The sequence below is a fragment of the Lissotriton helveticus genome, chromosome 1_1 (genome assembly GCF_964261635.1).
Source record: "Lissotriton helveticus chromosome 1_1, aLisHel1.1, whole genome shotgun sequence".
In the NCBI taxonomy this organism is placed as follows: Eukaryota; Metazoa; Chordata; class Amphibia; order Caudata; family Salamandridae; genus Lissotriton; species Lissotriton helveticus.
In genome coordinates, this window is record NC_136057.1 from 1613542951 (window position 1) to 1613556166 (window position 13216).

The 13216-nt window shown below is 47.7% G+C and overlaps 1 long non-coding RNA gene across 1 annotated transcript in view; it reads left to right on the top strand.

The window, feature by feature from the left end:
* The first annotated feature begins 2446 nt into the window (after positions 1-2446).
* LOC144773716 (uncharacterized) overlaps positions 2447-13216 on the top strand; it is a 99322-nt gene continuing 88552 nt past the window's right edge. The window contains exons 1-2 of the long non-coding RNA XR_013600055.1: positions 2447-2494; positions 12557-12625. This is a non-coding gene — a long non-coding RNA (uncharacterized LOC144773716). The remainder of the gene's footprint in view (positions 2495-12556; positions 12626-13216) is intronic.

The window sequence follows — 13216 nt, forward strand, 5'->3', positions numbered from 1 at the left end:
ACTGGAGGAACTTCAGGCGGATGCGGCCATCTTGGTCGCCTCCGTGGCCACGCCCCCTGGATATAGATTTATTCTAGTGGGTATTGACTGTTTTTCAAAACTCTGACACTTTGTTGCATGTAAGAAGTTGCCTACTTTCAGCGAATTAGCACAAATATTCCTCCAACATATTGTGCGATTACATGGCGTTCCGACTAAAATATTCACAGATCGTGAACGCAATTTACAGCTAAATTTTGGTCCACATAGGGTAAAAACTTTCAGATTACTCCTGTATTATCTACGAGTTACCATCCACAATGTGATGGTCAAACAGAACTACTCAATCAAACTTTGAAACAGTATCTAAGATGCTATGTCACCACAGCCACTATTTCTTGGGTGGATGAACTTTGCCTAGTGAAAATAGCATACAATTTCGCCTATCACTCCTCTATTCAAACTTCGCCGTTCCAATGCACATACGGATTCCAATCCAACTATTTACAGGGACAATGCCCAAAGGCTGTCATGGAAGAAGTACCTACTGTAACAGCCAACATCAAGAACATTCTCAAAACACATACTCAAATACAACAACATTTAACAACAGCAAAATCATGTTACAAAATGGCTTATGACAAAAAACATGATCCTGGACCAACATATAAACCTGGTGACCAAGCTTGGCTTTCCACAAAGCATATCACGTTCCGACATAAAAAGGCTTTTCTTCCTAGATACATTGGCCCATATACTGTGATTCGGCAACTCAATCCATTAACGTATCTGTTGAAACTTCCATCACAACTTCGTATTCATCCTGTATTTCATACCTCCTTACTGAAACCTGTAACACAAAAATGTTGCTCTCAACCACCTCCTGTGGTAGTTAATGATCAAAAAGAATATGATTCAGAAAAGGGGGTGGTGATGAACAGAGTGTCTGAATTAAGCAGACCAGTCTTACCCAGTCCAAAGATCAGGGCTTGATCCATCACCGTTATTTAGCTCACTGCCCCATCCCAGCTCAGAACCTGGCTATATGCAAATTAGTCTGTCCCTGGCCCAGTGCATCATGGGAACAGGGCAGACCAAACTACCAAGCCAATTCTTCACCAGAAAGGAGACAAGCTTCTGGGGACCGCCCCGGAAGCTTGTTTCCTTCCCAGTATAAGAATTGGCTTGGTAGTTTGGTTTGCCCTGTTCCCATCATGCACTGGGACAGGAACAGACTAATTTGCATATAGCCAAGTTCTGAGCTGGGATGGTGCAGTGAGCTAAAAAACGGTGATGGATCAAGCCCTGATCTTTGGACTGGGTAAGAGTGGTCTGCTTAATTCAGGCACTCTGTTCATCACCACCCCCTTTTCTGAATCATTTTGTCCACCATAAGCGTGGAAGGGTATACTCAGATGTGAGTCCCTTGCTCATTGCACCATCAGGATTCAAGCAAACCGGGCCGACGACGCCTGAAATGGCAGAAACCGTCCCGGAAGCTTGTTTCCTTCCCAGTATAAGAATTGGCTTGGTAGTTTGGTTTGCCCTGTTCCCATCATGCACTGGGACAGGAACAGACTAATTTGCATATAGCCAAGTTCTGAGCTGGGATGGTGCAGTGAGCTAAAAAACGGTGATGGATCAAGCCCTGATCTTTGGACTGGGTAAGAGTGGTCTGCTTAATTCAGGCACTCTGTTCATCACCACCCCCTTTTCTGAATCAAAAAGAATATGAAGCACAAGAAAAACTCAATTCATGAACTAGGGGAACTAAGCTATGGTATTTGGTGTCATGGAAAGGCTATGGACCGGAAAATGACTCATGGGACCAAGCAGACCATGTCCATGACCCACGCCTTGTAGCACCTTTTCATGCCTTACGTCATCTCAAACCAGCACCTAGAGCTCGCTTAAAAAGGGGGAGTACTGTCATGGTCCTCACTAGTGACTCTAGGTCTCTACAGTCACCTATGAACTTTCGTCACATGTGTCCCCATAAAGGTGCGGCAGGGTCCATGCCTTTTATGCGGTAAGTAAATACTGATGGCATTGCCCTAATGTTCTGCATCACAAATTGTAAGGGGTAACTTTACATTTCCCTTTTATTGTGCATCTTTTATTGCCTGTACTTTTTTGCCTTTACATATTATCCCCATTGGTGCCTATTACCTATTTTTTGCTCCCTCAGCCTGGATGTGAGGATATGAATGTCTTCGATACAACACTGAGTATCACGAGGCACCGGCACGCGGCGGTCATGTTGGGCGCGGCTGGGCGTGGCTCGAGTGTATAAAAGGGCGCCTCGCCCTTGCCTCCATGCTCTCTGTGCATGTGTCTGCCGTGTGGGAAGAGCTCCTGCTTCTGTCCGTTGCCCACGTATCCCTGGAAACTGACTTCCGCCTTCCATCCTGGCTGACAGAAGATTCTCCACTTTGCGCTGAAAGAACAGGGGAATATCTTTGGAAATCGGAACTCCGGTTAGGAATAAAGTCAAGATTGGCCCAAGTCTTAGGCGGTAAGAGCGTTTTAGCAAAAAGGCTCTTTTTTGTACATTTTGCTTTAGGAGTAATTTCCGGAAAGACTTCACAATTGATGTATGTGCTAGGCTGGTCCTGCACTCTGTGAACTTTTATTGCAAACGATAATGTCAAATATTTTTTGAGACTGAACAAAGAAGAAGTATAAAGTCTGGATAGTGAGTTAACTGTCGTGACATTTCATCTTCCTAGTTATACCCCTGAAGGTTAAAGACAACTACCGTATTAGACCTAGTAGGTGTAACAAGCACACAATAATAATCTGAATATATTATGTTTAGGGGATTACTATATTTGTTGATGTGATTACAATGTGTTGTTGCATATCTTTCTTTTAGGGAAACTTGATATTTAACAATAACTACTCTCTCATTAATATCCCAATGCATCCTTTACTGCAACTAAGGTTCAGGTAAATCCTAGAAGAATTTACAAATAAAAGTAATAAGACAAAGGTTAGTAACATTAAAGGTAATCTGTGGCTTTTCTTTTTAGGTCTCCCTCCCAGCAGTTTCCCTCCCAACACTCTTTCCCTCACCTGGCCACTTCAACAGACTGTGCTATAAAAGCAAACGGATTTGAAGCTGCCTGGAGGTGGAACATTCTGGCAACAAAGTGATCCCAAGGAATCCAGTGTGAATGCCCTATAGAGGAAGCAGAACATTCTACTGGGATTGGATTATAATAGTATCACTGACCCGAATCTTGACAGTTCCCACCCACCACTTGGTGACCCCCCGGTGATGAGTCTAGAGAGCACATTCTCAGACTGGCAGAGGCAATGGGGATTAATACATTTCTGGAGGCTCTTACACCGAGGACACAGGGACCACTTGTTCTACTCAGGGTTGCACAAACTGCATGCAAGGCGGGATACATTCCTCTGCTCGCGAGGGATACATGGAGCAGTCCTCAACGCGGAATACCTCTGCTGTATGGTATCCAATAATAACTCAATATTGCTCTCTCTAGACTGGCATAGAGAATGCCCCTGTATCCCAGACTAGCGCTAGCGAGTTGAAACGTTAGAATTACACTGTGTTTCTGCATACCATTGGGGAAGCCATCCAGAACTATTTTACAGACAAGATCTCCACCTCTTCATCTCTAATTGAGTGATATGCATTCAAATTGGTAATCAGGGGACGATGTATAGCTGAAATGGAGGGAGTGGGGCGAACCTTGGTTTGTGAGGTGGAGATGCAGGAGGAAGCTCTGGAGCTTGCCAGACCCTGAAACCCAAGGATGAAATAAAAACTTCTGGGCGTTAAGGAGCTAATGGGTGCTAGTACGGAGAAACTCCAATGCTTTGACCACTATGAATACATGTTTTAGGCTCACACTGAGTGCAATAAAGCAGGTATATTACTTGTGTGGCTCACCAACCCCCGTCCAGGAGCTCACGGATTCTGGAGCTAGAATCTGCAAAGGGAGAACGCCTTTAAGGACAGAAATTTAGGTAGGTTTGAGGAATATTACTCTACCTTATATGCCCAACTGGCTTACCCCCCCCCCCGGTACCAACGAATTCCTGAGATCAGTGAATTTACCACTAATCACAGGAGCAGAAGCAGAAACACTAGGAGTTCCTATTAACATACAGGAGATTCAAGCTGCAAGAAAGTCTATGGCCAGGGTTAAAGTCCCTGGGGCAGACAGCCTGCCTGAAGAGTATTATGCTGCATGTGTGGAGGTACTGGCACCAAAACTAGTCAATTTCTATGCTGCTGCTCAGGAGGCGGGCCATTTACCTACCGCTACTAACAAAGCCGTAGTGATCCCTTGTTGAAACCGGGATACCCCCTCATGATGTCAAAGAACACTGCCCTTTCTCCATGCTCAACGTGGATTATAAGATTCTATGTCAGGACCGGAGGCAAGGATTATGTCTTCTTTCTTCACTTCATTTTTAATGGAAGCCATTATTCAAAAGTCAACATTAACTACAATTCCCATGAACCCTTGGGAAAGAAGTAGAACAAACATCCAATGGGGAAACAGTCCCACAGTATCCAATCAGGAAGCACAATCTCTAACATAGTCCCTCTTCAGTGACCCTTCTCCCTCTTTCTTCGCTGCTACGCAGCCGAGTTAAGTGTCTTTTCTGGGCTTCTCTTTATAGCAGTGTTTATGATGCATGGCTATTGTACTTACTGTTAAAGGCTATCGCTGCTTGTGTGCTATCTGTCCCTTGCAGTGCGCCTTCACCGCGCTTTCTGTCGGTTGTTTTTTTCAGCTTTGCTGTTGTGTTTTGTTTCGGCCACGGGAACGCTCTGTGCTCCTACGCTGCTGCCGTTGGTGCGGTTCCTGCGGTGTGGACATCCCAGAGCTAAAGGGCGCTGTGACTCTGTGGCACCACGGGGCGTGAGTTTTAAACTTCCTAACAGAGGAGGACAGACTGCACACCATCCGTCGGGAGCCTTTACCACCTGAGAATTACACCCCAGGAGGGGTTCGTACTACTGATCGAGCCGCTTCAGAGTAATTTACAGCCAATCGTATCAGTTTCTCTTGACGCCCTGCAGTGCAGGGTCTGTAGCAGGCTTTACTTTTACGCTCTCAGGGTCAGTATCAATATATAGGTCTCAGAAGCCTATGGGGATGCACTCCTTGGCCAGCCCCTAGTTATTAATCACCAGGGCAACGTGTCCCAGGCCTAGACCCAACTAAAAGCGAGGCTGTGCCCGCAAAAAATATTTGTGGCTGTCACCCAGTCCCGATAATGAATCTTCCCCAGTTTTGAGCTTCTTACGGGCTTCTACCTCACATTATTTTCCTGTGTTGCATCCACTTACCTGGGTAATGGAGTTTGAGGAGGATCCCAAGGGGGTAGAGGACCCCTTGGAAGCCCTTCCATCGGACGATGATTTCTACGATGTGGTGGTCACATCTATTTATAGGGCAGTGCCAGAGGCCATGGCCTCCTTAGAGGACTGCCTTTCCCACCAGTTAGCCCAGGCCTGTGCTAAATTGTTGGGGTCCCTCCCAGCCCCTAACCCACAACCTGATGTCTTGGGGGCTCCCACACCTACAGCAGACCGCCTCCAGTCCCGGTGAAGCGTCGCCGCGAAACCGGGGCGGCTCTGGATGCGTTTAACAGGCTAAAACAAGCCTTCCTGGCCAGTAACCCCTCTTTCTTGCCCGCTGGGGATGATGGGGGTCCAACTCTTAATACCCCTGCACCAATTCCACCGGATGGAGACGCAGACAACAAGCCCTGCCCCTCTAGACCATGGCTTCCCTCCCAGGCTACCCAGGGTGGACAGAGTGCTCCCTCAGATATGCTTGACCCTGACAAAATTGTTCACCCTTGGTCCTCTGAATGGGCCCCAGCCAAGAAAGTTGTAAGTTATGTGGCGGGCGCATTCGGAGACCTCTGGAGAAGGTTTCCCGTAACTGCTTCCGGGTAGAGTGCCTGTGCACCTCGCTGGAGGGGAAAGTGGCCCTCACACTGAAAATTGATGCACGAATGGGCACCTTTCTCCGGAAGTTCATGACAGATCCCAAAAAGGGGATTGATAGGTCCTGGCGGGCATGCCAGGACAAGCTTCTGGACAACCTGGGGCCCCTTACAAAAATTTTGGACATGGCTGAAGAGGCCAAACTCTTGGGTTTCCTGATCTCTCTTGAAACCCTTTTGGGGTGGGCACAAAGGGCAATCATTTTTCTCAGCAACGCAAACTGTGGGCTGTCCACCGAGCATTGCCGCTCCCTCCTAATTAAGGTGGACCTCAAGCTGACTCGGAAGAAGGTGCCTTTGCTCAGGGCGGGCTCTTTGGGGAGCCTTTTTGTGAAAGAATTGGGAAAATTCGTCAACACATTTACCTCCCTTGATAAAGCCCAGGGGGCTATTAAAAAGTGCTCCCCTCTTGTGTTTTCTATGGGGACTGTAAAGGTCGGGTCGCTGGACAAGCGGCGGGCAAGGCTCCCAACAAGGTCAGTTTCAACATCAGTCCCGCTTCTGGACCTTCTATCCTACAAGAGGCCTACGTTGCAGAGGCTTCCGGAGAGCCACTGCTTCCTCCAGTCCTGGTGAGTGTTCTCCCTTGTTCCCGGTTAATGATAGGGGGAGACTGGCAAATTTTTTCCAGACCTGGACTTTCATCACAGGGGACTCCTGGGTTCTCCAAACTGTAAAGGGGTTCACCTAGAGTTTTTTGGCGAACCCCTCTCATGGTGTCAGGCATCGGACTATTCAGTTCTCAGGGTGAGAGGCCGCCCACTTGGACGAAGAGATCGCTTCTCTCTGCTCCAAAGGCACCATCTCTCTTTCGACTCCACATCACCGGGGTTCATCAGCAATCTCTTCCTAGTCAACCAGACCGATGGAGACCAGCGGCCAGTGATCAACCTCTGCGAGTTCAACAAGTGGCTAGTTTACCGCCACTGCAACATGGAGTGAATTCATCTAATGTAAGATGTCCTTCAACCCCTGGATTGGCCGGTATGGCTGGACCTAAAAGACGCATACCTCTCCATTCCGATTTTTCCCCCTCACAGACGTTTCCTTCAATTTGTGTGACATCAGTAGATGTTCGAGATCACCGCACTGCTCTTTGGTCTCTCCTCAGCCCCGTGGTGTTTCACGAAGGTCCACTAACTGGTGGTGGTATATCTGAGAGCTCGGGGATACGTCTGATTGTGTATCTGAATAGATCTTCTCCTGATGGGTCAGTGCCCTCACAAGCTGTCTATTCACCTCCAAATGGCGGTAGACCTCCTTCAGAGCTCGATGTTCGCGGTGAAAGAGACCAAATCCCTCTTGAATCCGGCTCAGAAGGTGACCTTCCTGCGCTTCGTCATAGACTCAACCTCGTCCACCCTAAGTCTGCCCTCCAGGAAAGATTTGACACAAGTTGCTAGGTACTCTAGACAAATGGCAGGTTTCTCTCAGACAGCTGGCTTGGGTAGTGGGCCTCCACTCTTCATCAATTCAGGCCATCTTCCCAGAGCCCCTTCATTATCGGGCGCTGCAACGTCTGAAAGGTGCTTATCTGCGCCGAGGCCTCCCCTACTCTCACAGAGTGCCACTATCTGAGGAGTATCAAGAGGAGATCCAATGGTGTCTCCCATACATGGACACCTGGAATGGCTGAGCAACTTTGGCTTCGCCCCAGACATTGTTATAGAGTCCAAGACCAGCAAGGCAGGCTGGGGCACCAGATGCAGCCAATTTCCCAGGGGAGGATTGTGGTCTCCACAAGAACAGAGGTTGCATATTAACTGTTTGGAGCTTCTGGCAGGTTCCTTTGTGGTCCGTTGCTGAACAAAGGATTCCATCCAATCTTGTGTCCTCCTCAAGATGGACAACATCATGGCAGTCCGGTATATTGACCATCTAAAGGGCACCCACTCCAAAGCCCTCTTGGACCTCGCCACTAGCTTGTGGCAGTATTCCCTAGAGTGCCAGATATCAGTCATGGCAGAGTACTAACCAGGTCAGGAGAAGCAGGTGGCTGAATTCCAGTCCCAACTTTTCTGGGACTCCAGTCTGTGGAAGCTCCACTCAGAAGTCTTTGTGTCCCTGCAGAGACAATGGGGGCCTTTCTCGGTGGACCCTTTTGCCTTGACGTTAGACCACCAAATTCCCTGTTTTTTTCAGCTGGAGGCCGAACCCCCTGGCAGTGGCCACAGATGCTTTTCTCCAGGACCGGAGCCGGGAGAGACGCTATACGTTCCCTCCCTTCACAATGATCACGAGGACCTCAGCGCAGGTCAGGCGACAGGGGGCTGAAGTGCTCCTGTTCATTCCCATTTGGAGATCACAAGTTTGGTTTCCAGTTCCACTGAACTTTCCTGGGATTCTCCAATCCCACTCCCTGGGTTTCTAACTCTCCTTCTGAATCCCGACCAAGTTCCTCATCCGTTGATTCAGGAAGGTTTGTTTGCACTCATAGCATGGCAGATCACAGGGGACGATGGGCCGTCCAGGACCTTTCGGAAAAGGCTGACGGCTTCATGTCGAAGGCCTGGTCTGACAGCAGGGTCAAGAGATACCTGTCTGCATGGGGTAGATGGATCTGTTGGTGTACGCGATGGAGTCTCAATCCCGCGGCTGCAGATGTAGTACACATCCTTTATTTGTTAGCCTATTTGGCTTCCAGTGGCTTAGCCTACACATCAGTGAATACCTTTCGTTCGGCTATCTCAGCCGGCCACGTTCCATTTAATGACATGGCGGTTGGGGAACTCCCACTTGTGTGTCACCTGTTGCGGGGAATCAGATTCTCCCTTTCACCAGAACGCCACTATTCAGCTCTTTGGGATTTAAACCAAGTGCTTAACTTATCACTCTCCTGGCAACCTAACTGTTTCCTCTCGAGGAAGGAGCATTCCGCAAAGCTAGCTATGCTACTCAGCCTCATTTTCTGTTGACGCTTCTCTGACGTCAGAGCATTGGATATTATTGGCAGGATCTTCTCCCCCAATGGGGTGGCTTTCACACTCCACAGAAGAACAAAGTGCCCTATCTGAGTCATAACTTACCAGTAATTTTCGGAGTCCCCAAAGTCGTGTGTCGTCCGGTGTCTGAGGGCTTATGAAGAACTTACCGAAGAGTGTCGCCCCCCGAGGGAGCGCCAGCTCCTCATTGCCCTGCGTACGCCATTTAAGGCAGTTTCCTGCCCGACCATCGCAGGCAGGGATTGACCTTTGAATTTTTGGGGCCCATTCAGCACAAGGTGCAATGGCCGCCAGGGCATTTAGCTTGGGAGCTCGTTTAGAGGATATCCTCAACGTGGCAGGCTGGTCTTCGGACTCTACCTTCAAAAGGTTTTATTTCAAGCCGTTGCTGGATCTGGCTCACCTCGTGGTGAGCAAGCTTTAAACAAACATAATCCTATCCTGACATAGAATGAAAAATGTCCTAGCTATCGTAACGGAAAGTTTCAATTCTATTAAGGACTCAGAGGTGAGGATTATCCTACCCTGGGCAGTTCTGCGGAGATTCGCCCTCCCCGTACAGAGTAAGTACTACAACTTTATTGGATTTGAGATTGTCTTGATGTATGCGACTGAATGTCCTGATCTCTGACTGCTTACACTGCTGTTTCCTCCGTAGGTGGTAGTACATAACTGTTTTCTGTGATTACAATTTTCCTTTGTCGTTGTAGGGACAGATACGAATAAACAGGACTCGTGAGGGTAGTCCAACGGCTGACTTTGCGCGACGAAAGAGGGAGAAGGGTCACTGAAGAGGGACTATGTTAGAGACTGTGCCTCCTGATTGGATACTGTAGGACTGTTTCCCCATTGGATGTTTGTTTTACTTCTTTTCCAAGGGTTCATGGGAATTGTAGTTAATGCTGACTTTTGAATAATGGCTGCTATTAAAAATAAAGTGAAGAAAGAATGCATAATCCTCGCCTCCGAGTCCTTAATAGAATTGAAACTTTCCATTACGATAGCTAGGAAATTTTTCATTCTCAGTTACATATTGGCCACCCACCTATTAATACACATGTCCAACTGAAACACACTGACCAGACTGAATTCATTCTGGGGTGTAATATGGCACTCAATATTTGTAGGCTTCTCTCAATTCTAGAAGCTGAGTTCCCAGATAAAAACTGAGCAATTGTAGTAGCAATAGATATCGAAAAAGCTTTCAACAGCTTATTTTGGGACTATTTGTACCAGGTGATGGCTAAGATGAGTCTTGGGCCTGGGTTCTTACGGTTGACTACGCTTCCATACTTAGTGCCCACAGCCCGAGTTCACACCAACAAAGGTATTTCCCCCCCAAAAAACATGCCAAGTCGAGGCATTAGACAAGGTTGCCCGCTCTCCCTGCTATTGTTTCACATTCCAGTGGAGCCACTAGCTGGTAGTACATGCTCGGGAGCATTCTATTGAGGACAGGAGATAAAGGGCATTCCCCACCATGTTGCCCTTTATGCGGGCAACATGCTCCTGTTCCTCCGAAATGTAGAGGTGGATCTGCAGGAAGTGATCTTACTTCTCGAAGCGATCCCGCAGCACTTTAGGCCTCTGTATTAATTGGAAAAAAATCACATATATTCCCCTCTGCCAAACCGTCACCCAACCCCAAGACCTGAGTAGCCTTTTCTGGGAAGGGAAACGCTTTAAAATGCCTAGGTGTCAAAATCGATCATGATTCTTGTGACCTTCTAGATGGTGACATCGGTGCAGACATCAGAGCACTAAGTACCAGTGTGGACCTCTGGAAATCCCTAACTCTATTTGTGGCTGGAAAGATTGCAGTAGAAAAGATTATGCCACTCGCTCAAATTTTATATTTTTTTCCACCCTGCTGATCATTATTCCCAGCCAAATGTTCTGAGAACTAGATTTCTTGTTGATAGAGCTCACTTGGGAGACTAGCAGACGCAGAGGGGCAATGTCCAAACTGCACTGGCCAACGATGGAGAGGGAGCTGGCTGCGCCAGACTTTGAGCCCTACTATTTAGCGATGCAGCTCCAGTGGTACAATCAATTAACTTACTGGCGGATTAACCCTGCTGGAAATGCACCCATAAGGATCTCAGACATTCAAACCTTATTTTAGATTCTACTGGTTCCCAGACACCTTCTTGGGGGATCCATGGATTTGGGGCTTATCTGATGGTGCTGGCAGGGCGGCCTGCATTGTACCCAAGCTGTCTTGCCTTACTCAGAAGACCTTCCGCTGTGGTGGTTTGAGACTGTAACTAGGGGGGCATTGCGGGGACTAAAGAATGGTCAGCTTTTGGAGAAATCAGAGTGGGAGACCTCTATAGGGATGGAGAATTACTAAAATTTGATGATTTTTCTAAATCCTTAATGCCAGATTCAAACTAATTAACTTCTACTTCTTGCAACTCACACCTGGTAAGATAATTAGGACCTTTGGGGCTGAAGCATCATGTCCCAGATGTGGAGAACATGGAGCAGAGATGCTCCATATGCTCTGGTCCTGCCCTCCCTCCTCGAATTCTGGTATGGAGTAATGGTAAGTAGTATCAAGACCACCGAACGGACGAACACACCAATGGCCTGTTTGTTGGAGGGGTTTCCATTTCCTAGAGGATTGTTTGAAAGACCTTGAAGCGGATACACTTAAAAGTTCCTTAATATCTGTATGCAAATTGTAGAGTGGAGGATCCTCCGCTAAGGCGGCGGAGTGTCTCCCCACTGCTTTTTAGCAGTGCAAATATAGGAAATGTTATTATCTTTTTATGTTTCCCTGCTGCGGCAGCTCTGCGGGTGAGGCGGCGCTTCTCTACCTTCAGAGCGGGGCAGGGGAGAAGTGGTTTGCTCACTACAAGTGCACATAAATGCTTGACTGGCCGTCTCGGGCCAGCCAAACATTCATGCACACTTTGCATGTTCTCCATGCAGGCGGCATTACAGCCTGCATGGAGAACATGCCCAGGCACCCAGGCCCCTAGTCCCTGGTTGAGCGCCGAACCACTGCATTCAGACCAATCACAATGCTGCATTGTAGGGTTGTTATTTGCTATAGGAAGCCTGAGAGTCTGGCGGCTCCTGCTTCCCTGTTGTAGCCTGAAGAGACGAGGAGGGAAGCAGCAATCGGGTATCTTGTTTTTTTACCCCCCTTCAGCCCACTTGCCCCCTATCTGTGCCTGCTGCCTCTGAAATTGTAAGAGGAACAGAACTAGAAAATGTAGTACTGATGGGAATCACGGGCACAAGAGTATTTGAGCTTGAGTACATCATAGATATCCGTTGAGTGAAGGGGATATACAATGTTTTACAGAATGTTATATAGAGGCAAATGTTGGGGGAGGGTAGATGGGGAAGTTGTGTGATTGTTATTGTGACGGGCTGGGATCCAAGTAATATTTTGTACTCCGAATTATCCTATGGCACTAAAATGACTGTGTTTGCACAACATTCCTCTACATCTGTTGATTCGCATGCCTCAAAACACTCATGCCCTGTCATGCTGCAGTGTACACCCGATAGTGTAGCGAAAATGGTGGAGACCAAAATCTTCCTTCTTACTAATTTATTTTCTATTTTTCCTTATATAAGCGCAGTACTTTATATAGAATAATGTTTCTTCTCTCTTCTTCTAGGATGCACAGAGCAGCTTCTTGTGGCTTCTGTCATCGCTGACGCCCCTCGGAGAAGAAAATGTCGCTCAGGTAAGTCATTTGTCCTTTCCTTCTCATCTCTGCGTACTTTATTAGGGCGTGAGGGGGAGAAAAAAATACTTTCTTTTCCCCCAAACCGCAACCAGTGAATTCCTGTAAATCCCTTTTACTTAGGGTGCCTTGGTAAATTATCGGTCCCTCTTCCTCTCTCTCTCTCTTCCCCACACCCCAGACCTCCCCAGCGTCTGGTTTTCTCTATTTTATTTGAAAATGCCTCGTAAGCGGCAACGTACCTGCGGGAGCCACGTCCCTTCTGGAACATGGCTTGACACCTCTCGGTCCTCTTTGACTCTCTCTCTCTGGCCGTTCTGGATCATGTAGAGATTCGTCGGTTCTCGAGCCAATACTTCTTTTACTTTGGCTTCTTCCTTCTTTTGTCGTTCTGCGCTTAAGTTCCTTCTGGCGTTTACGGGGACGCGCGCCGTCACATCCGCCTCCAGGGTTTTTCTTAAAGGGACCTTGTCAGTTTTAGTATCTTCCTGTGGCAGTCTCACGCCCACTGTATTATTTTCTTTTGTTTGGACATCAAGGTCCTCTGGGAAGGAAGCGGGCTGTAAAGAGGGGAAGTAAGAGATATAAGGA